The sequence below is a fragment of the Schistocerca cancellata genome, chromosome 5, assembly GCF_023864275.1.
Source record: "Schistocerca cancellata isolate TAMUIC-IGC-003103 chromosome 5, iqSchCanc2.1, whole genome shotgun sequence".
NCBI classification, from domain to species: Eukaryota; Metazoa; Arthropoda; class Insecta; order Orthoptera; family Acrididae; genus Schistocerca; species Schistocerca cancellata.
The window spans coordinates 142,027,578-142,052,021 of NC_064630.1; positions in this window are offsets into that span (position 1 = coordinate 142,027,578).

Consider the following 24,444-nt stretch of genomic DNA (forward strand, 5'->3'; position numbering starts at 1 on the left):
TGCTGTTATAATAACTAGTGTAGTTCTAATTTTACACTGTTTCGTAGTTTGTCTATAGTGTCTAATAGCAGCTGTGAGGATGAATCTCGAGCAAACAGGAAACATAGTTTTATTAACGACAACTGTAAACGAAATTGTTACACGAAATGCAATGGTAAAATGATGCCAACGAAATTTCTTCCTGGTGAAATTATGTGTCAGTGTCCACGTAAAAGCCGTTCATCAATTCATCGTGAAGCACAAGATAAGACTTGGAATTGTTTTTTATGGATTAGACACTAAAACAGTCGAGATACATATCTGCAAACATTAATAGAAGTAGGGATAAAAGAAACAAAGATCAAGGTCACTTTGATACAGCTGCAACTGAAACTTCACTCTCAAACAAAAGAACCTCTAAGGATTGTCTATTACTTTGTGTTCCTCTTTCCAGAACAGAAGAAAACACCAAAATTAGTCATTTAATTTCCAATATACGCCTTTTTCCGGAAACAGTTTTCTTATTGCAGAAATCCGTTAAGTGAAGTAATTACATACATTTTTCAATATTGAGGAATCATGATTATACCACTTAACACTTCCGGGCTGAGATGCCGTAGTCCATACATAAAACTCTTCCCTGACGTTTCGCCTTCGTCTGCGGAAGGCATCCTCCAAGGACAAGCGGCGAACTGCAACGAGAGCGCGCGTGAGCGCCGTATATATAAGCCTTCCAGAGGGCGCCGCTGTCAATAACGTGACGTCGGCTGTGCTATAATCTCTGATATTGCCAACTTTCTCACTTTAAATTAATACAGTGTCACGATGTTGCTACAGTGTTGACGTCTGTATCTCTTTAGCCTAATGCCTTCATCTTTTCTATTAAAATTATTTCAGTGTTTGGCAATCTCAATAGCCTCTCTGTACACTCGCGCATAATAATGCGACGTCTTTGCTATGACGGTTGTCTCACTAAACTTTATTTCATGATCACCTTCCTGAAACACACGATCCGCTACAGACGATTTATCAATATTTCCGAGGCGGCAGTTCCTTCTATGTTCACCCAGACGGGTGTTGACGCTTCTTTTTTTTGTACCTATATAGACCTTTCCACAACTGCACGGAATTTTGTAGACAGCTAGAGGATGTCGTTTATCTTTTGCGGATCTAGCTACACCTGGTGTCTGCGTGTGCTCTTATTAAAAACTATACTGTGGAACACTCCAGAGGAGTGATACTGTAGTGAGCGACGACGTCACTCGAGTCTCTGTGCTCGTCGGTCATTAATTCTAAGCGGGCGCATTTAGTGTACCTCGCCCACAACGTCCGTTGCGCGCTTCTCATACGGAGACCACTGTAGGATTTAGAAAGTAAAAGTGAGATATTTTAAGAGCAGAAGCGCGTTCTAGTGAATAAAAGCCTCGGTAGACTGCGCCGGTAAGCCTTAAAACAATAAACTGCTGCGTATGAGCAGACGCTTTCAAATACTTGAGACCGTAACCGGCTACGGCTGGAAACGCATCTTCCAAATTAACGCGGCCGTTTGCGAGCGCGCACCCGAGCACTCTCCGTGCCGGCAGTAATCTCCAAAGAGCGCCGCAACGCCGGAAACCACACTCCCCCTGCGCCTTCTCAACCGCTCTCCTATCGCAACAAGTCGATATCCTACTACAGTGGCTGTGTATGCGGTATCAATTCTAGTCTGTTTAACTAAAGGATACTTTGTATTTTCATCAAACGTTATCAAACCAAAATCATACGTATATTTGTTATAAGCCTCTCCTCAGTTTTATATGGGAGCAATAAGAAGGTTCTTTGTTTCGAGACGTGACCAAGTTGCGTTGCATTTTTCAGTTTTCGAACTTTCCTCTATTGTTGTACACAAGTAATATTATTCCAGGTCGAGATACATTAAGTATGGTGATGATAATACTCATTTTTTCATTCTATTAGGATTGTGTACTGCTTAACGCAACGACTTGTTCACGTAAAACTGTCATTACACGTCACTGATCTTCCAAAAACACATTAACTTGATTCCAAATAAACATCTACATTCCATGCGCGCCTGATGACTCATTCCTCTCTTTTGTGTCGACATGTCAGGTGTCGATGTATTTTCCCTGACAGATGTGTACGTACGAGTGACTGTAGTAAGCTTTGCCGTCCACAAGCGCAATCAGTTACTACAAACAGTCGCTCGTGAAAATTGATTGCACGCCAGATTACACTCTCGATAATATGCATATCATTAACATTGCGTAACTGTGCCTGATCTACGCACAGAAATGAATGCTGAATAATTTAAGCGATATGTACGTGAGTGTCATGATGTACTCTCCATTGACAAAAGATTTTGGAGTAGTCCCCCATTCGGATCTCCGGGAGGGGACTGCCAAGGGGGAGGTGACCATGAGAAAAAGATTGAATAATCAACGAAAGAATAACGTTCTACGAGTCGGGGCGTGGAATGTCAGAAACTTGAATGTGGTAAGGAAGCTAGTAAAGCTGAAAAGGGAAATGCAAAGGCTCAGTCGAGATATAGTAGGGGTTAGTGAAGTGCAATGGAAAAAAGACAAGGATATCTGGTCTTCAACAGCAGCAGAAAATGATATAACAGGAGTAGGATTCTTTATGAATAGAAAGGTAGGGCAGAGAGTGTGTTACTGTGTACAGTTCAGTGAGAGGGTTATTCTCATTAGAATCGACGGCAAACCTAACCTACAACGATAGTTCATCTATACAAGCCGACGTAGCAAGGTGAAGATGAAGAAATATAGAAAGTATATGAGGATACTGAAAGGGTAATACAATGCGCAAAGGGAGGTGAAAATCTAATAGTCATGGGGTTCTGGAATGCAGTTGTAGGGGAAGGAGTAGAAGGAAAGTTTACACGAGAATATGGGCTCTGAAGCAAAGATGCCTTCTCTCTGCAGTACTGAAGTGTGCTGAAGTCTGTTCTGTCTGCAGTCCCAAGACGAAGTGTTTTTCTTCTCGTTTCCTCAAAATCTAGCTGGTTCTGCCATCCCTGAATCTGGTAACTAATCACAGTATGCATTCGAGTACCGACAGATGAAAAGTGTATGACATTTTCCACAGTTCCCCATCTAATAACTTAATTGCTGTGATTAACAGCCAACCGCTGAGGCCGAGCAGTTCTAGGCGCTTCAGTCCGGAACCGCTCTGCTGCTCCGGTCGCAGGTTCGAATCCTGCCTCGGGAATGGATGTGTGTGATGTCCTTAAGTTAGTTATGTTTAAGTAGTTCTAAGTCTAGGGGACTGATGACCTCAGATGTTAAGACCTATAGTGCTCAGAGCCATTTAAACCATTCTTATGATTAACAATGAGTGGAGCAGTAGACTATATATGTGTGCGAGCCTCAGCCACCATTACGAAATTGTCGTGAGCCAACCACTATTACACTACTGGCCAATAAAACTGCTACATGCTACAAACGCGAAATTTAACCTAAAGGAAGAAGATGCTGTGATATGCAGATGATTAGCTTTTCAGAGCATTGACACGAGGTTGGTGCCGGTGGCGACACCTACAACGTGTTGACATGAGGAAAGTTTCCAACCGATTTCTCATACACAAACAGCAGTTGACCGGCGTTGCCTGGTGAAACATTGTTGTGATGCCTCGAGTAAGGAGGAGAAATGCATACCACCACGTTTCCGCCTTTGATAAAGGTCGGATTGTAGCCTATCGCGATTGCGGTTTACCATATCGCAACATTGCTACTCGCGTTGGTCGAGATCCAATGACTGTTAGCAGAATATGGAATCGATGGGTTCAGGAGGATAATACGGAACGCCGTGCTGGATCCCAACGCCCTCGTAGCACTAGCAGTCAAGATGTCATGCATCTTATCCGCATTGATTGGTTGGATGGTTTGGGGAAGGAGACAGCGTGGTCATCGGTCTCATCGGATTAGGGAAGGAAGTCGGCCGTGCCCTTTCAGAGGAACCATCCCGGCATTTGCCTGGAGTGATTTAGGGAAATTGCTGTAACGGATCTCGCACCACGTCTAGATCCCTGAGTCAACAGATGGGGACGTTTGCAAGACAACAACCATCTGCACGAACAGTTCGACGACGTTTACAGCAGCATGGACTATCAGCTCGGAGACCATGGCTGCGATTACCCTTGACGGAGCATCACAGACAGGAGCGCCTCAACGACGAACAACGGTGCACGAATGGAAAAACGTAATTTTTTCGGATGAATCCAGGTTATGTTTACAGCATCATGATGGTCGCATATGTGTTTTGCGACAACGCGGTGAACGCACATTGGAAGCGTGTATTCGTCATCGCCATACTGAAGTCTCACCTGGCATGATTTTATGGGATGCCATTGGTTACGCGTCTCGGTCATCTCTTGTTCGCATTGACGGCACTTTGAACAGTGGACGTTACATTTCAGGTGTGTTACGATCCTTGACTCTACCCTTCTTTCGATCCCTGCGAAAGCCTACATTTCAGCAGGATAATGCACGACCCCATGTTGCAGGTCCTGTACGGGCCTTTCTGGATACAGAAAATGTTCGACTGCTGCCCTGGCCAGCACATTCCCCAGATCTCTCACCAATTGAAAACTTCTGGTCAATGGTGGCCGAGCAACTGGTTCGTCACAATACGCCAGTCACTACTCTTGATGAACTGTGGTATCGTGTTGAAGCTGCATGGGCAGCTGTACCTGTACACGCCATCCAAGCTCTGTTTGACTCAACGCCCAGCCGTATCAAGGCCGTTATTACGGCCAGAGGTGGTTGTTTTGGGTATTGATTTCTCAGGATCTATGCACCCAAATTGCCTGAAAATGTAATCATATGTCACTTATAGTATAATATATTTGTCCAATGAATACCCGTTTATCATCTGCATTTCTTCTTGGTGTAGCAATTTTAATGGCCAGTAGTGTATACGTGTGCCCTCCTTTGGCTATTTTTCAACGGCTATTTTTCAAGCCGTGTGTGTCGTGTTTTCCTTCTGCCTTTGCAGACCTTTTCTTATCTAAAGGTCATTCCTTCGCATACTGAAAGTTTACAGCGAACTGGACAGCTGCCCCCCACAACGACTGCCTGGGGTTTTCCCGTACGTCGTAGAAATAGTGCTCTGTGTGTAAAATGAGGCATGGGGAAGGGGGGGTCGGGCAGTTAGCTATTATAAACATCTATTCCGGTATATTTAAGTCGGCACAAAAAAACACCCTCCAAATAGTGATCTATAATCTATGCGCAACGGAATTAAATGCATGTTCACTGATTGGAGTACTTCACTTCTCTATATCTATCAATTTATTTTCTCCAGTAACATGACATCTGACAAACAATAACATAGGGTTACTATCTTCTTGAATTATAGACTGTACTAAGCATCACGAAAATTTTTATTTCCAATCAAAGACTGGTTTGGATATTGATAAGTAGATTGCTTGATTAACACAACTAGCATATACCGAGTAAAATTAATTAGTGCCTGCAAAGTGGGGTAAATGAAGAAAGGATTTCCGCCACTTTCCTCTTGATGAAATGAACGGATAACGGAATCTAATAAATTAATAATGAAAATGGTTGAAGTTCACTGGCTCAACTTTACCCTTGAACAAACTTTTGTGTGAAATTCTCTCCTAAGCAGTTAGGATCTCACCTGCACCTAACACAAGCTGCAAGATAACTGACACAACGTGCAGTGCGTGCTCCGAAGCATCTGAAGTTGTCTCCCGTAGCCGGTGTCTTTACTCGACGGCTCCGCTGGTCGAAGCCTCCTTTTTCTACGACGGCCACGGGCGAAGTCCTCATCCTCCGGCTCCCACGGCCGCAGTGTCTTTGCTTGCACGCCGCGCACAGGCAATGTGTCTTTAATTCGCTCCGTAAAATTTCGACATTACTTCATGTGTAGCCATCAGAAAAATATGTTAGAATACCAATGCGAAAATTGTTTCGCATCTCTGCGCCAACCGCACGCGTTGTAACATCAGAAAATATCCCTTCATACAATTTTGCGGCATCACTTCTAACGTGGCATAGCGCGTACCCAGTCACAGGCCGTCCCGTGTGAATTTTTTCAGGGGGACTCTGGCGGGAGCCAACGTTATCCTAAAAAGTCTTCTAGTCGACCTTTCCAAGGTGGAAGCCGCAAGGTTCCCCACACCACTCCAACCTGCATTCACTTCTTTTCTAACAGAGTTTTTTCTCCTGAGTAGTCGCCCAGCTAATGGGACAGGATGTGGCGTCGCCGTTTCACTTCAGGAACGTTCGCCATATGATAAGACCATAAAATTTCGCTGGCGATGCTCTGCCGTTGTCCGAGGCTTCATTTGACAAAATTCGCCCAACAAACATAGTACTGGCCGCCTGCAAGGCACCATGCTAAATCAGACGTCATACTGTTGCCTCCTTGCAACCTCTGTTTCCAGCTAGCCCCTTGTTGCTTTTAGAATGTGCGACCGACGACGTTCCAGTACCTGGATGTACAAACGCCACCGCCGCCACCAGGGGTCATAAATGCTATTCTCTCCCTGGTGAGTAAAAGTACCTCTGTTCGTTGGGTTGTTTGGGGGAGGAGACCAGACAGAGAGGTCATCGGTCTTATTGGATTGGGGAAGGACATGGCAGTGCCCTTTCAAAGGAACCATCCCGGCATTTGCCTGGAGCGAATAGGGAAATCAAGGAAAACGTAAATCACGATGGCCAAACTCGGGATCGAACTGCCGTCCTTCCGAATGCGAGTCCAGTGTGATAGCCACTGCACCACCTCGCTTGGTCCCTCTGTTCGTTCCACGGGTATTACCAGCAAGTAATATTACGCTCAGCAAAATGCCTTCATTCACTAACCAATGCCAGAAACTAACCGTTATCAATAATGTTTAAGATACGCACCTAATCGAGCAGCACAATTAATTGCGGAAGTAACTGGTGTCGTATCTGATAACCCAAGTCTAAGTGATGTGCTACTGTTCATCTGTTCTGCCTTTCAGCAAAAACACTTTTGTTGTTTATGTGCTCATTCCCGTCGGGGACCGTTTCTTCTCATAGCCGGGTGTACGTCTGAGTTTGCAGAAAAAAAGATCTGAAGGATCTGTTTCAATATATTGAGTCTCCTCATAATAATACAGGTTTAATACTAAGGTAACGAGCAGTTTTGAAAAGAGCCGTCCTTAAACATAACTCCCAGCACAGTACAAACATGTGTATTTGTCCGATAATCGTCCTCAGTTACCACAAGTAAAGCCCCTATCCCCGTTGTACGTCTTAGTCTCAACATTGGATTCTCAGTTGACCGGTCAAGACTTTTTGAGATGTAACTCAGTTTTACACGGTAGAGCAGTTATAGTTTAGTACGAAAAGTGCGGTCGATCACTGTCGGAAAACAAATTGCAGTACCAAAAAACAGTTATAGTAGAGTAATGAAATTTCACAAACACAATTGCCTAGGTAGCAAATTTAAGTGATTAACATTGAAACATCACAAGTTAATGTAAGGGCGACATAAACCGTTACAGATGTGAACTGCTGGCACATTAATAAACGAGCAACCGCTACAGTGTTGAATACAATCACGCAAATATGCATGCATCGTGCTGTGCAGGTGCCGGATTTCAGTTTGTGGAATGGAGTTCCTTTTCTGTTGCAATTGGTCAGTCAATACAGAGACGGTAAATGCTGGTTGCAGATAACACTGGAACTGTCGTCGGATGACGTCCCAAATTTGCTCGATTGGGGACAGGTCTGATGATCGAGCAGGGCAACACTTTGTAGAGCATGTTGGGTTACAACAGCGGTATGTGGCTGAGAGTTATCGTGTTGGAAAACACCCTCAGGAATGTTATTCACTAACGGCAGCACAACAGGTCGAATCACCGGACTGAAGTACAAGTTTGCAGTCAGGGTGCATTGGATAACCACGAGAGTGATCCTGCTGTCATACGATATCACACTCCAGATCATAACTCCACGTGTAGGTGCAGTGTGTCCAGCACACAGACAGTTTGGCTGCAGGATCTCAACTGACCTCCTTCCAACCAACACATGGTCATCACTGGCGCCGAAGCAGATCCATATTTTATCAGATAACACAGGAGATCTCCACCCTGCCCTCCAGCGAACCCTAGCCTGACACAATAAAGTCGGTGGTTAGGCCTACGAGAAATGCACGCTACAGGGCGTCTGGCGCGGAGCTCTTCTTAAAGTAACAGATTTGAAAAAGTGTTGTGTCATTGTGGTGGCAACTGATGCTCAGTTTGCTGCTGCAGATGCAGTACGCAATGCGCCATAGCCACGTGCTGATGGTCTTCCCTCTCAGTAATATCACGTAGCCGTGCGGAGTCCAGTATTCTTGTGACCTTACATTCTCGTGACACGGCTGCCAGCAGTCATGCAAAGTGGCTGCCAAGTCTTTCTACAAAATCGAAGAAGGAAGATCCAGCTTCTCGTAGCCGTGTTACTCGGCCTCGCTCTAATTTAGTGGTATGTTGATAATGGCGTCTTTGTCGCCTTAAAGGCACTGTTGGCTAAAATTAACTCTCCACGTCCAATATCAAAGGTAACTAATACTCAGTGTGTACAAAGTAATTATCGAAAACCTGATTTGCGTCCTCACAGTGGCGCTACTAACGCTACTCTTATGCGACTGAAGTGGAATTTGCATAGATTTTCAGATGCAAACTTTGGTTTATGTCAGATCAACTCTCCACGTCCAATATCAAAGGTAACTAGCGGTAAATGTGTACAAAGAATTATTGAAAACCTGATTTGTATCCTCATATTGGCGCTACTAACGCTACTCTTATGCGACTGGAGTGAAATTTGAATAGATTTTCAGATGCAAACTTTAGTTTACGTCGCACAGTTCCTTCGTTTTGTTTAGACTTTTTTTCCGTCACTATATTATGCCGTTCTTTTCGCGTATGCCTCATCTGCAGGCCCAATGCGGAAGAAATACCAATTTCTGAGTTGCAAGGGAGAAAAAAGTGACGACAAATAGAATCGAAAAAATATTTCTTACACTATATTGTTTTTTTAACCATATGGGATGCTAATCAGCGCGATATCCAGCATAGATTGATGAGCTGTGTGGTCCATTTGTCATAGCTACACAATGAACGAAATCAAGAAGAGAATGACCATTTTGGTTCAGTCCTACGCTGTCGAGAGTGGCTCTGCAGACTAATTTGATGGTTGTTTTCGAAGATTTCCTACATCTATATCCATATTTTAATTAAAAAGGTGTGCTTTCGCTATACTAATGAAATATAAAATTTACATGCAAAAGCATGTTGACTACGGGTAACTATCAAACTTTCAAACTTTGTGTACTTCCTGACAAATTTATTTCTTGGCAGTTCTTACGTTCTCAAAGTTAAGCAATGAATTACACCGAGAAGACAAAAGCCATGGGACAGCTATGTGCACACATACAGATTGAGGTAGTGTCGCGTACATAAGGTAAAAAAGGGGAGTGCACTGGTGAAATTATTATTTGTACTCAGGTGATTCATGTGAAACGGGTTCCGACTTGATTATGGCAGCTTGCAGGAAATTAACAGATTTTGAACGCTGACTGGTAGTTGGATCGAGACGCATGGGATATCGCATTTGGGGAATAGTTGGAGAATTCAATATTCCGAGATCCACAGTGTCAAGAGCGTGCCGAGAATAGCATATTTCACGCATTACCTCTCTCCACAAACAACGCAGTGGTCTATGCCCTTCACTGAACAACCGATAGCAGCAGCATTTACGTAGAGTTGTCAGTGCTAACAGGCAAGCAGCACTGCGTGAAATAACCGCAGAAGTCAGTGTGAGACGCACGACGAATGTATCAGTTATGACAGTGCGGCGACATTTGGCGTTAAGGGGCTATGGCAGGAGACCATCGACGCGAGTGTTTTTGCTAACAGCATGGCGTCGCCTGCAGAGCTTCTCCTGGACTCATGTCCATATCGTTCGGACCCTAGACGACTGAAAATCGTGGCCTCGTCAGATGATTCCCGATTTCAGTTGATAAGAACTGATGGCAGGGTTAGAGCGTGACACAGACCCCACGAAGGCATGGACTCAGGTTGTCACCAAGGCACTGCGCCAGCTGGTGATGTTGTAACGCCGGAAATGCATACCATCCTATTTCCATTTATTGTACTATAAATTTGTTTTCCTTATTTTTGTTACCTGAATATATAACATTTCTGTGTCTTCGTATATTGTAATTGTTTTACTGTTTGTAGATATATATATATATATATATATATATATATATATATATATATGCATTTATGTCGATGTATAATTGGTTGTTTTGTAAATATTATTTGTATTTTTACGCTGGGTCTTGCCTAGGGAAAACTATGCTATCGAACGAATACGTCGATAGATCGTGTGGAGAATCAAAGTGTGTAGGATCTTTGGTAGTGTTAACTCTGCCGCGTGGAGCGCGGGCAGAGGGAGTCTGGCTGGAGTAGTGCGGTTGAGGAGGTGTGTTGTGTGACGCTCCCGCGAGTTGCCGCGCTTTCGGGGTTTGGCAGCATGTAATTGCGCTCGACTTGCGATGATAGTTTCTGACATGGTGTCGCTGACGGGAAGCATTAGCCGGAGGACATCAAGAGCCCGTTTCGTCTGGTGACCGTGTCGAGAAGAAGGCGCGCCAACATCCAGCTTCTGCAACAGCGACGGCCGACAATGAGTGACTGTCGCCACATCCTCGATCGACGGCTTCAAACCTTCAATCAACCAACAAGGAAGACTGGAAGCACGTAAAGTTTTAGAACTGTATGGCAGACCTCAGCTTTTCAAACTGTTAATTTTTTCTCACTAAATTACAGCAACGTAGCATGAACCTTTGTTGCTCATTGTCCCAATTGCATTACCAAGCAGGGTCCCTTCCTTTACCGGAATAAACCCGAGTGTCGTTGAAATTCAAACGCAAGCATTAAAATAATAATATAGCATCATTCGGTTTAATTTCAAAGTTCAGTTAAGGTATTCATAGCTGGCTACAATATTCAGATTACCCAAGCACAAATCAAGAGTGCGAGTTTTGTTACCGTATTTTAGCTTACCTGTGACTGCAGCTCAGCTTGGTACGTACTAAATTTTACTATTGTTAATTGTTCAGAATCATTTCATTCAAGTTCAAAGTTAAATCTTTTCTTTCTAAATTGCGTAGATTCAAGTAGCTTTTGAAATGATTGTTGGGGTAGTCCAAGACTAACCGTATTTTACTGAATTTCGATGTGCTTCAGAAAGAAAGCTCACTATTAACTTCAGTCACTAAATTAACTTTCGATTTTCCGGTTTTATTAATTCTTTTGCTAAATTAAGTCAGGGTGTAGCGAAATTTATTACTTCTGACAAACTTTCAGTTTTCACACTACACGTGTCAACCTTCAGTTGCCACGCTTCTAGTGCTAATTATATGTGTAATAACCTTTTTTTTCAGTTACTATAGTAATTGTCCTTAGGACTGGCGACCGTAATTTCCCCCAAATCTCAAATATGTAATTACCGCTAGTTGATTGTTAACGCAACGGCTGCACATTTAGTTTCTTTATTAACTTTACCCCTTTTCATTAGCATTTTTCCTTTCATTTAGATGTAACCCTTTCCTCCCTCTTTACCGACAGGTTAACTTCGGTGACGATTCCTTTTCCAAAATTCCCATTAGGTACATGCGGTTTCATTTTTCACTGTCATTAAGGTCGATAAGTGAGGGGGAGGTTACAATGTCTCCATAATGGTGTAAGGTGTGTTTACATGGAACCGACTGAGTCCTCTGGTCCATCTTAACCGATCACTGATTGGAAATTGTTATGTTCGGATACCTGAAGAATATTTGTAGCCATTCATGTTCCAAAAAATTATGGAATTTTTATGAATGATAGTACGACGTGTCATCGGGCCACAGTTGTTCGCGATTGGTTTGAAACACAATCTGGCCAGTTCGAGTGAATGAATTGGCCACCCAAATCTCCCGACATGAATCCCATCCAACATTTATGGGACGTGATCGAGAGGTCGGTTCGTGCACAAAATCCTACACTGGTAACACTTTCACAATTATGGACGGCTATAGAGGCAGCATGGATCGATATTTCCGCAGGGGCTTCCAACGAATTGTTGAGTCCATACCACGTCGAGATGCTGCGCTATGCCGGGCACGATATTAGGAGGTATTCCATGACTTCTGTCATCTCAGTGTGTATCACAAATGGAACTTTGGGAATATTACCCATCTTGCATAAATGTCTGCCGACGGCCAAGAATTTGAAGTGGAACGATTAGACAGATGTGCAGCCGTAGGTAAAACTAGAGGCAGACTTCAGTCAGTTGGCAAAACACTGCGAAAATCTGGTGTATAAAGGAGTCTGCTTGCAAGAGACTTGTGCTTCCAAATCTAGAATCTTGCTCAAGTGTGTGGGATCCATACCAATCGAACTGGTACAACGAAGGTTGGCAAGAATGGGTTTTTTACTCGTGTGAAAGAACATAATGAACAGGGTGGGAAACCTGAACTGGCAGACGCTGGAAGATGACGCCAACTATCCCGTCGTGGCATTCATACAAAGTTTAAAGAATCAGTACTGTAGGATCTGGAACTGCTACAGCCCCATATGCATTGCCCCGTAGAAGACGAGATTAGATAAGTTACAGAGTGTAAATAGGCGTTATCAGTCATTCTTCCCGCGCTCCACTCGAGAAAGAAATGGAAAGAAGTCCTAATACGTAGTACTATGAGCAGCACCCCTGCCATGCACCTCGCAATGTTTGGCAGCGTATTGATGTAGACGAGGAGGTCTAGACGTTGGACAAAAACCGACACAGATGAGAAAACTACCATTTTGCTGAAGAAACCTTGTACCGTACAGAGGAAAAGTACCCTCCCTTCGCCAAACGCTTTATCGTGAATTGCACAGTGTAGTGATAGCTGCCACTACACGACTGAAGATCCGTTATAACTCGAACTATTTAGATAGCACTTTCTTTCACTGAAACATGGACGGTAAATAGAAGCTTTTGAAATGTGGTGCTACAGAAGAATGCTGAAGATTAGATGGGTAGATCACATAACTAATGAGGAAGTATTGAATAGGATTGGGGAGAAGAGAAGTTTGTGGCACAACTTGACCAGAAGAAGGGATTGGTTGGTAGGACATGTTCTGAGGCATCAAGGGATCACCAATTTAGTATTGGAGGGCAGCGTGGAGGGTAAAAATCGTAGGGGGAGACCAAGACATGAATACACTAAGCAGATTCAGAAGGATGTAGGTTGCAGTAGGTACTGGGAGATGAAGAAGCTTGCACAGGATAGAGTAGCATGGAGACCTGCATCAAACCAGTCTCAGGACTGAAGACCACAACAACAACATAGCAAAATGATTTCCTTGCAGTTGAACTGTGTACCGTGAGAGTAAAATAAAACAGTATTCAGTCCGCTGTTACACCTAAGGTGTTAAATTATTGTCAGGACCATTCTTGAATGTGGAGCACAAGTATGGGTTATGTTATCCTGAACGAAAATCTGCTCACGGTAGGATGCTTCGAATAGCTTCGGGTACGACTTCCCAACTTCTCTTTACGAAATACTTAAAATAAAACTCATGTTACACAGAATACAAGAACAGATCACCAGATTCACACTCAACAGACTACATTCTGACGTACTTACAAAATCACTTTTGCAGCACTGTTCTACAACGTTTATCTTTCCGAACATAAAATAAGCATTTTCTGCCTGCATTATTCTCGAAGCAGTATCGAATTCACTCCAGCAGAGTCCTCTCTGGAATAAGAAGAAAGTAATTAGGCTGTCTAGAGACAAAGAACACCTACAAGGATTTGGGATGATATAGCAGCTTGCTACAGAAAGAATAACTAATTGAGAAATAGTACTCCAGTCTATTACTACAGATAGAGACAAAATTCTCTATATCGAGTAGATTTTCAAGTATTTCATCTTCTACAGAATTAAACATACAGTCCTCTACATAAAAAATTCCAACTCATAAAGTCACAGTATGAAAACCACTAAGATAATATGAAGATATGTAAGCTAGAAAAACAGGCCACCAAACTCAGATGTTTTTCAACCACATTTCAGGATTTGGAATGAAGAAAATTTAAGTAAAAACACCTTCCTCTCAATTACGCATTTCTATGCAAATTGAAATCCTACAAATTTAAATATGCACCTCGTTATCCTAAATAAATTGTGTTACAACAGACGAAACTACAACTACTGGCTGAAACGAGCTATGCTCTCCTACAGTCCACCATTTACCTCAGAGATGGAATGCAAAAAAAAAAAAAAAAAAAAAAAAAAAAAAAAAAAAAAAAAAAAAAAATACAAATTTATCAATTGATTTTCAAACTGGTCCACTGAGGGGCCAACTCGGGTTTGTACCAAACCGAGTTAACTGAGTTAAACCGAGTTGGTACGAACTGACTCTCTTCTCCCTTTAGCGTCTCCGCAAATTACAGTTCAGTTCAGTTAACCAAACCGCGCTTGGCGGTTTTCCAATCGGTGTTTTCAGCTTGTAATGTTGAAGGTAGACCTGCGAAAAACTTGAAATATGCTGTCCAGATTTTGTCGGCTATCGGGAGATGCTGAGGTAGCCAGATGGCAGTCCACGACTATGACCACACACCACACAGCAGGCCGCAGTATTGAGTCTTCTGGTTTGAAAATTTGAAAACAGACCAGGGAAACATAGGAAATTTGCAGTACATATTTTGACAGCCATGGTTCGATAGTAAGGTAGCCAAAAGCCTGTTCGCGATAGAAATTGCAAATCGCGTTAGAGGCTGCAGTCTTGCGCGTATAGTTTTAAAATTTGGAAAATAGATTTTTGAACCTTCTGAAAATTGCTATATAAGTTTTACCTGTAGTGCTGTATAAATGACATTTTGGTTTCTGCATTAGCTGCATCGCTGCCTCTTATGCATTTGTTGATTTCCATACTTTTATGAAGGTGCTCTTCCTTGCGACTTTAAAACTCGTTATTTATTTGTTACCAGCTTCGAGTTTGTATCAGCAAGTTATATAAGAACGGATACATTTAAAAGTAAGACAAATGCTTATTTAGCTTTGTTTGTATGAATACGAAAGTTTTTACATGAGTATCACTGTGTTACTACCTGTAAATGTGGACTTTGCTTCTTTACGAAAAATATTGTACACAATTATTACTGTAAAGAAATTTTACGTCCTATGATTGGCTCAAAAGAGCAAATTACTTTGGTTCAAATTATGGTGTAACTTTCTGCAGTTTATGCCAACTTAGATTAATAATAATCATTTGACCGAAACTAATAACGAATTGTGCAAAATGAAGAACAGCTGAAGGTTCATCATGAATTTTAACAATGACCTGGCGGCTGAATATCCCCACCTGAAAACATATTTCTGCATTTAATAGCAATGAATAACTTATCAGCCTCCGCTTTCAGTTTTGCAATTTATATCAATTTTTTCGTACCATTGTGATTCAATTGTCTTCTGCCATGACAACAATATTTTTGTAATTTATTAATTATGGTTTCCATCAGAGTTTCAAATAACATTTTTATTAGTGGCTAGTTTCGAACTTCTCGTTCTTTCACAAACCATTACAATGTTATTAGTGAAATATGAGGTACAATAATGAAATACAATATTTTCAAACATTTTTTGTCCACAGATTACAGCAATGCAATAGATCTTTTGGGATATACCTACATTTGCAATGTTTAGCTGTACATATTAAATTTGTATTTACATCACATCAATGTAACAAATGTTACTGACTGTTTTAAGGTAGTGTTATAGGCCCTTTGCTGTTCCTTATCTATATAAAATGTTTGGGAGATAATCTGAGCAGCCGTCTTAGGTAGTTTGCAGAAGACGCTGTCTTTTATCGACTAGTAAAGTCATGATAAGATCAAACCAAATTGCAAAACGATCTAGAAGAGACATCTGTATGGTGCGAAAATTGGCAATTGTCAGGTCATCCACATGAGTGCTAAAAGGGATCCGTTAAACTTCGGTTACATGATAAAACTGTCAGATCTATAGGCCGTAAATTCGGCTTAATGCCTAGGAATTACAAATACGAACAAATTAAATTGGAGGGAACACATAGACAATGTTCTGGGGAAGGCTAACCAAACACTGAATTTTATTGGCAGGATACTCAAAAAATGTAACAGATCTTCTAAGGAGACTGTCTACACAACGCTTGTCCGTTCTCTTTTAGAATACTGCTGCGCGGTGTGGGACCCTTACCAGATAGCATTGATGGAGTGCATCGAAAAAGTTCAAAGAAGGGCAACAAGTTTTGTATTATCGCGAAATAGTGGAGAGAGTGTAAGTGAAATGATACAGGGTTTGGGGTGGACATCGCTAAAACAAAGGCGTTTTTCGTTGCGGCGGAATCTTCTCACGAAATTCCGATCACCAACTTTTCCTTCGAATCCGAAAATATTTTGTTGAGACCGACCTACATAGGGAGAAGCGATCACTATCATAAAATAAGGGAAATCAGAGCTCGTACGGAAAGATACAGGTGTTCTTTCCATGCACTATACGAGATTGGAACAATAGAGAATTGTGAAGGTGGTTCGAAGAACCCTCTGCCAGGCACTTGAATGTAATTTGGAGTATCCATGTACAGGTAGATGTAGATGTCTTGATAAATTCAAAATTCGGTGGGCATCGTTAGTTGTTGAGACGTAAAAATTTGACAGATACCTTCAAGTGTTTATTGTATGTCCATATGCTCTGTCTCTTAGAGACCATAATGTTACGACTAAATATATAGATAGTGTACTTGTAAAGGTCTGAGACATTATTTTATTAATTACTGATATGTCACAAGCAAACGGTTTTACTGAGTCATGAAGCATTTTGAAAAAGAGCAAAAGAATTATTGTATTTAAATTTGGACTGTTCATTCATCACTTGTCTGGCTCCTTAATCTTACGTTTATATATTTCCCATTCTTCATGTATGTCTAACTAGATTCCTTTAGGTGCTACGCGTAAAATTTTCATAATATTATCAGTAACGCCCACTGTTTGTATTGTGCTTCACGAATGATGGCCAAACCAGTCTTGTTGCTTCTGTTGATACGTCCCTTGCGTCTAGTTACAAAATACCCACCAGTTTGGCCTATATAAAAACACAATCGTATATTCCACATTGTAATCTCCACGTACCAGAGGCAGCGTTGCCATTGGCGGAGTAAATACCACCCAACGACTGATGGCCGTTTCACAACCACGCCTCCCACTGCAGGGTAGAACTTATCTGGCTTGCCTGGGCTGGTGTGTGATTCCAGAATTGGCGTCTTTCTCATTCCCTCATGTCTTAGCAGATGTCCTATCATCCTGTCCCTTCTCCTTATCAGTGTTTTCCACATATTCCTTTCCTCTCCGATTCTGCGTAGAACCTCCTCATTCCTTACCTTATCAGTCCACCTAATTTTCAACATTCGTCTACAGCACCACGTCTCAAATGCTTCGATTCTCTTCTGTTCCGGTTTTCCCACAGTCCATGTTTCACTACCATACAATGCTGTACTCCAGACGCACATCCTCAGAAATTTCTTCGTCAAATTAAGGCCAGTATTTGATATTAGTAGACTTCTCTTGGCCAGAAATGCCTTTTTTGCCATAGCGAGTCTGCTTTTGATGTCCTCCTTGCTCCGTCCGTCATCGGTTATTTTACTGCCTAGGTAGCAGAATTCCTTAACTTCATTGACTTCGTGGCCATCAATCCTGATGTTAAGTTTCTCGTTGATCTCATTTCTACTACTTCTCATTACCTTCGTCTTTCTCCGATTTACTCTCAAACCATACTGTGTACTCATTAGACTGTTCATTCCGTTCAGCAGATCATTTAATTCTTCTTCACTTTCACTCAGGATAGCAATGTAATCAGCGAATCGTATCATTGATATCCTTTCACCTTGTATTTTAATTCCACTCCTGAACCTTTCTTTTATTTCCATCATTGCTTCCTCGATGCACAGATTGAAGAGTAGGGGCGAAAGGCTACAGCCTTGTCTTACACCCTTCTTAATACGAGCACTTCGTTCTTGATCGTCCACTTTTATTATTTCCTCTTGGTTGTTGTGCATATTGTATATGACCCGTCTCTCCTTATAGCTTACCCCTACTTTTTTCAGAATCTCGAACAGCTTGCACCATTTTATATTGTCGAACGCTTTTTCCTGGTCGACAAATCCTATGAAAGTGTCATCTATAAAGATGAAATTTGGCAAGAAGAAAAATTTCACAGCTAAAGTAAAGGCAAAAATCCGAAAACTGGGAATCTTTAATTACATTAGACAAAATGTTTGTCTTTTTTTATACGACTTTAATTGATGGAGTCAGTAATACTGCATTTAGGCTGACTCGGTCGCAATAGTAAAAGTCAAACATCAGGCAAGGAATGACTTTATTGTTCATGTGACTAGTTTCGGAATTTATCCATTATCCGATATCCACGAGCGATTATTAGAGGCAGATACGGCGTTTCAGGTTGTACGTATGTGAAACATTCGAAGACTAGTTTGTGCAGACAAGTCTCCGAATGTTTGTTTCTCATACAACTTGATACACCATATCGACGTGCAGTAATCGCTCCCGGATATCTGATGATGGATAAATTCGGAAACGCATCATATGAGCAACAAAGTCATTCCTTGCCTCATTTTGACTTTTGCCATTGCGATCCAGTCAGCCTGAATGGAGAACTACTGATTATTATAATAATAATATTCCTGCATGGCTTTATGCCACATTTATATTATTGCAATCAAAACGTTCCGGAAATCTTGCAATCGCTGGGACCGGTATCTTGCCAGTATCAGTGTCGATAATAGGCAAAAATGGGAGAGATTCTCAGTTCCCGGAATGGGTAAACTGTCCATGTACATAATTAAGTATGTAGTGAGGCCTACACCCTCCTGGCCAGTTTTTTCGTTGAACCTACAATTCTGTAGCTATAGTTACTGTTTTTCAGCTTATCCGAAACTCTTCCAAACATTCATCGAATAAAATTTGCCATATTGCCATATTTTCAGCTGTGTGGTTGTCTTTTATTTCCGAAGTAGAAATCGCTATTGACTGCAATTTTGTTCCTTTTTTAAGATGGGAGTCACACTAATAAAACAGTTGTTACTTTCTGAAGTCCGGACATCAGATGTTAAAGAAATATAGTCAACATTCTGCATCTTTCTCTTATGAGTTGCTGGTGTATTCACGGAAACCTTCATTCTCGAAAATTTGCAATGGGCGGTAATCCTTAACTATAATATGAGTCAGAGTATCAACTCTAGAAATGTGCAAAACTTTTGTGGCTCGGCCATACGAGTTTGCCTGGATCATTCTGTTGAAGGTTTAGCGTCAACACATCAAGAGAACGGCGGCGGTAGCGATGTCGTTTTCGAGGAACGATTACCGGCACTTTAGATGACGAAGTATTATGGGCTACACTTTTCACTAGGATGCTTTTTTAAATGTGACTCCTCAAAGTACTTAGATATCCAGAACATTTGTAAGTGTCTGAACGTATTTCGCAGTTCACTTTTCCATCTGTAGACGAAACAGAAATTCTCCAAACCGAGGGAGATTTTTAAGGCCCTGGCAACGTTCAGTCACACACAACAAATGTAATATAATCAATAACATTTGTAACACAGCACGAACTTAGATCAAGTAAAACTTCTCGTCAGTAGCTACTGCACTTTGGAAAATCGCATCAATGACGTTCTGTTCGATCGATGCGAAAGCGGCGTGAGCTCGAAGCTAACGCAAAACGAGCCGTAACTCAGCGCCGCGCGCCGTGCAACGCGTTTAACTGGAGTTAGTAATAATCCCAACCCAAGTTAGGCCGTTTCATAAACCAAGCTGATCCATAGCTCGTTCGAGCCGAGTTAACGTTCGACACCGTTCGCCACATTCTCGTTTGCGCGGGTTGTAACTTCTGTCTAGATACTGCAACCAAATCGAACTAGTAGGAAAATTCTAATAGTTCTGGGAACCGATTTGACTGCAATTTTGTTCTTATATGAAATCAGTGGTAAGACTAAAAATTCTTTTTTATTGTCCCACATCAAAATATTTGACGTCAAAGCAAAATGTTTCACTTATTGCATTTTTTTCTCACAAGCTATATACTGCATATTATACACTACTGGAAATGGAAAAAAGAACACACCATACTTGCTCCGGACACTGCGAGAGGGCTGTACAAGCAATGATCACACGCACGGCACAGCGGACACACCAGGAACCGCGGTGTTGGCCATCGAATGGCGCTAGCTGCGCAGCATTTGTGCACCGCCGCCGTATGTGTCAGCCAGTTTGCCGTGGCATACGGAGCTCCATCGCAGTCTTTAACACTGGTAGCATGCCGCGACAGCGTGGACGTGAACCGTATGTGCAGTTGACGGACTTTGAGCGAGGGCGTATAGTGGGCATGCGGGAGGCCGGGTGGACGTACCGCCGAATTGCTCAACACGTGGGGCGTGAGGTCTCCACAGTACATAGATGTTGTCGCCAGTGGTCGGCGGAAGGTGCACGTGCCCGTCGACCTGGGACCGGATCGCAGCGACGCACAGATGCACGCCAAGACCGTAGGATCCTACGCAGTGCCGTAGGGGACCGCACCGCCACTTCCCAGCAAATTAGGGACACTGTTGCTCCTGGGGTATCGGCGAGGACCATTCGCAACCGTCTCCATGAAGCTGGGCTACAGTCCCGCACACCGTTAGGCCGTCTTCCGCTCACGCCCCAACATCGTGCAGCCCGCCTCCAGTGGTGTCGCGACAGGCGTGAATGGAGGGACGAATGGAGACGTGTCGTCTTCAGCGATGAGAGTCGCTTCTGCCTTGGTGCCAATGATGGTCGTATGCGTGTTTGGCGCCGTGCAGGTGAGCGCCACAATCAGGACTGCATACGACCGAGGCACACAGGGCCAACACCCAGCATCATGGTGTGGGGAGCGATCTCCTACACTGGCCGTACACCACTGGTGATCGTCGAGGGGACACTGAATAGTGCACGGTACATCCAAACCGTCATCGAACCCATCGTTCTACCATTCCTAGACCGGCAAGGGAACTTGCTGTTCCAACAGGACAATGCGCGTCCGCATGTATCCCGTGCCACCCAACGTGCTCTAGAAGGTGTAAGTCAACTACCCTGGCCAGCAAGATCTCCGGATCTGTCCCCCATTGAGACTGGATGAAGCGTCGTCTCACGCGGTCTGCACGTCCAGCACGAACGCTGGTCCAACTGAGGCGCCAGGTGGAAATGGCATGGCAAGCCGTTCCACAGGACTACATCCAACATCTCTACGATCGTCTCCATGGGAGAATAGCAGCCTGCATTGCTGCGAAAGGTGGATATACACTGTACTAGTGCCGACATTGTGCATGCTCTGTTGCCTGTGTCTATGTGCCTGTGGTTCTGTCAGTGTGATCATGTGATGTATCTGACCCCAGGAATGTGTCAATAAAGTTTCCTCTTCCTGGGACAATGAATTCACGGTGTTCTTATTTCAATTTCCAGGAGTGTATTTGAGGTCAAAGCACAATGTTCCACTTATTGCATTTTTTTCTCACAAGCTATATACTGCATATTATATAAATCTTCTAACATGTAAGTCAGTTTTTTTGTTGCCGGCAGTTGATAATCATCCATCCACCAGCCAAATGCCTCAGCATGGGCACAAATCATTACCTCGCTAGATGCCATAATTTCGAATACTGAAATACTGAAGCTGGTGATACGCCTGGAATTTGCTGCAATGGTTTGTCGGCTATATGACGGTCTCATGGTAGTTCAATGCCTCGTTACGAACATTAACGAATGCCTTACTACACGGTAAACTTTGAAAACACACTCACGAGACGCTCTGAATTTTCTGTAAGATTTGGACGGCGATCGTGCGGTCTTAACGTACCTAAATACCTCGTCGTGTGAGTGAATGGTTTCCGCAGTTCGAAAATACCGTCATGAGACACTCAGAATTTGCTGTTAGGATTTTGATGACGATCGGGCAATCTGAAAGTGACCAAATACCAGCGGCCAAGCATGAATGGTGAAAAGCTAGGTTTTCATCATGTTTCCCTTGCGGCGGTGCGGTTCCTTTTCGTCCACTGCCAGTACCTGTGAATTCGTTGCAGCAGTTCGCCTACAGAAAAGCCGAGCAGAAACGTACCGTACTGCACCAGGCTGCATACAACGTAACTATTCCAAAAAGTGGGAAAAGGTCTTAATTTTGAATGAAAGGTGGAAATACTGGCCAAACTTCGGTATATTCTGAACCTTGCTAATGTACACGTTCACCGCCAAGCCTGTGCTAATCTTAACACAGTCATGCACAAACCCTTTCATTCACGTTAGCAAGTTTATGGTAACTTATTTACCGAAATCTGAGCAGCTAATAAGCACAGGTTGTTCTTAAACGACACTCTCGCCATACTGTTAAGTTTATCGGTGTCTAATGCAATCATGTTTTTAGTCACCGATCTGCTCAATATGCCTCGCGGAATTACTGTCTTTTCTCATACACAAAATTACTTAAAAATCCGTACAATCTAAAAAAACCGTAATAAATATTCGTTCACTTTAAAGCACTTTTTAGGCATGTATCACAACTAAAACGAAAATTGTAACTATTTTGGAGCTCATACTACACACGACCGTACCATTGAAAGTCTTGGCTCCGACTACTTTAGACTGCTATAAGCTTTCACTATCTCCAACAGAAAAGGTGAGCGAAGATTATCCGTTCTGGTTGGTCAGTTTTCTTTAAAGTCAATAGAAAAATATTATTCTCCCACGCTAATCCGCACTTTTCACGACCAAGCAATCAACACATAACACATTTTCGAACTGTATTTTTTCCCAAAATAAATATTTAACATTCTGATATTTTGTACATACTTTACATTATTAACTATTTTCATTTTCACTCGAATTAGCTTTCCTTTTACCATAAAGTTACTTATCATATTATGATACAACATTCCCCATCGTACAACATTCATCAGTAGAAGAATGATCTACATATTTACTTTAGACCACATTCACGCATCATTCACACTACCAAAAGCAAATACAAAACTGTAAAAACATAAATAAACAAGAAAACTTCAAGAAATAAACAGAACAATTCAAAACACATTCTCTGGACATGTTTCTTGAACGTCTCTGTGCATTACTGTCCTCTAACAGATAAAAATTAGAACTACGTACTTGACTGATCCAGCCTCAGACCACCTGTCACTGTGCACACTTGAGTCGTTCTCCCGATACACAGGCTGTAGACAGGAGCGATAAAAGACGCCACGCCTCAACCTCTATAGATATGTACTCAAAACTTTAATATGCGGGGTGTGCAACCTAAATTTGCACCTTATGTATTTCCAAAATGAATCAAATGTGAAAAATGCAATTGTCCAGCTATATACATATTTCAGGGGCCACACAATGGGCAGGAATGCACAATCGCCACAAGTAAGCAAACGATCACTTTCAACAAAGAAATACTTCTTTAAAAAGGTACATTTATGTTTTTGTATCGAAATGAGAACTAGAAGTACACTTAGTGGTGACAGACATAGTTTCATTGTCTAAACGTTATACCTACAGGAGTACATAGACTTCAAATAATGGAAACAGTACCACAGTTCCTGCCGTAATTCTGTAATGCCGTAATGTAGGTGTCTGTACTTTTCTGAAGTCTGCTGAAGGCAACCGTTGCTCTGCTCATTCAAAAATGTCTTTGAATTCCTAAGGGACCAAATTGCTGAGGTCATCGGTCCCTAGACCTACACACTACTTAAGCTAACTTATGCTAAGAACGACATCCACACCCATGGCCGAGTGAGGAACCTCCTGCAGGAGGGCCGCGCAATCAGTGACATGGCGCCTCTAACCGCACAGCCACTCAGCGCTTCGTCTGCTCATTACGGCAGAAACAGCGGCGCCCTTGCCATCCTTTAAAGTCTCCGCGAAAACAAGTCTGGTATCGCTAACTGCATCTCTAGTTTTCATTTCCATAGACGAACATACGTGTACCACTTAAAAAAACCTATTTGTGTTGAAAGTTCTGACTGTTTACGTCTACGGGTTATGCATTCCTCCCCGTATTGTGAGGCCTTGAGATTAGTTCATACCTGGTAAATTGCATTTTTCACGTATTGTTTGTCTTCGGAAATGTATGAGGTGGTAGAGTTAGGTCGGACAACCTGTATAGAGATTTCCGAGTTGCCTTAACGCTAATGTTCTGTATAGAACCACAAGTAAATACGTAAAACTTATTGAATGTTTCCCGAATTTCGATCAAACAAAATAAATCTTAATAAGTTACTGCACTTTTAAAGATCACTGTGACTGATGTTCCACTCTGTAGGCATGGATTCAAATCGCTTCAACTCGAGTTCGGCCAATGCGACGGTGATAAACG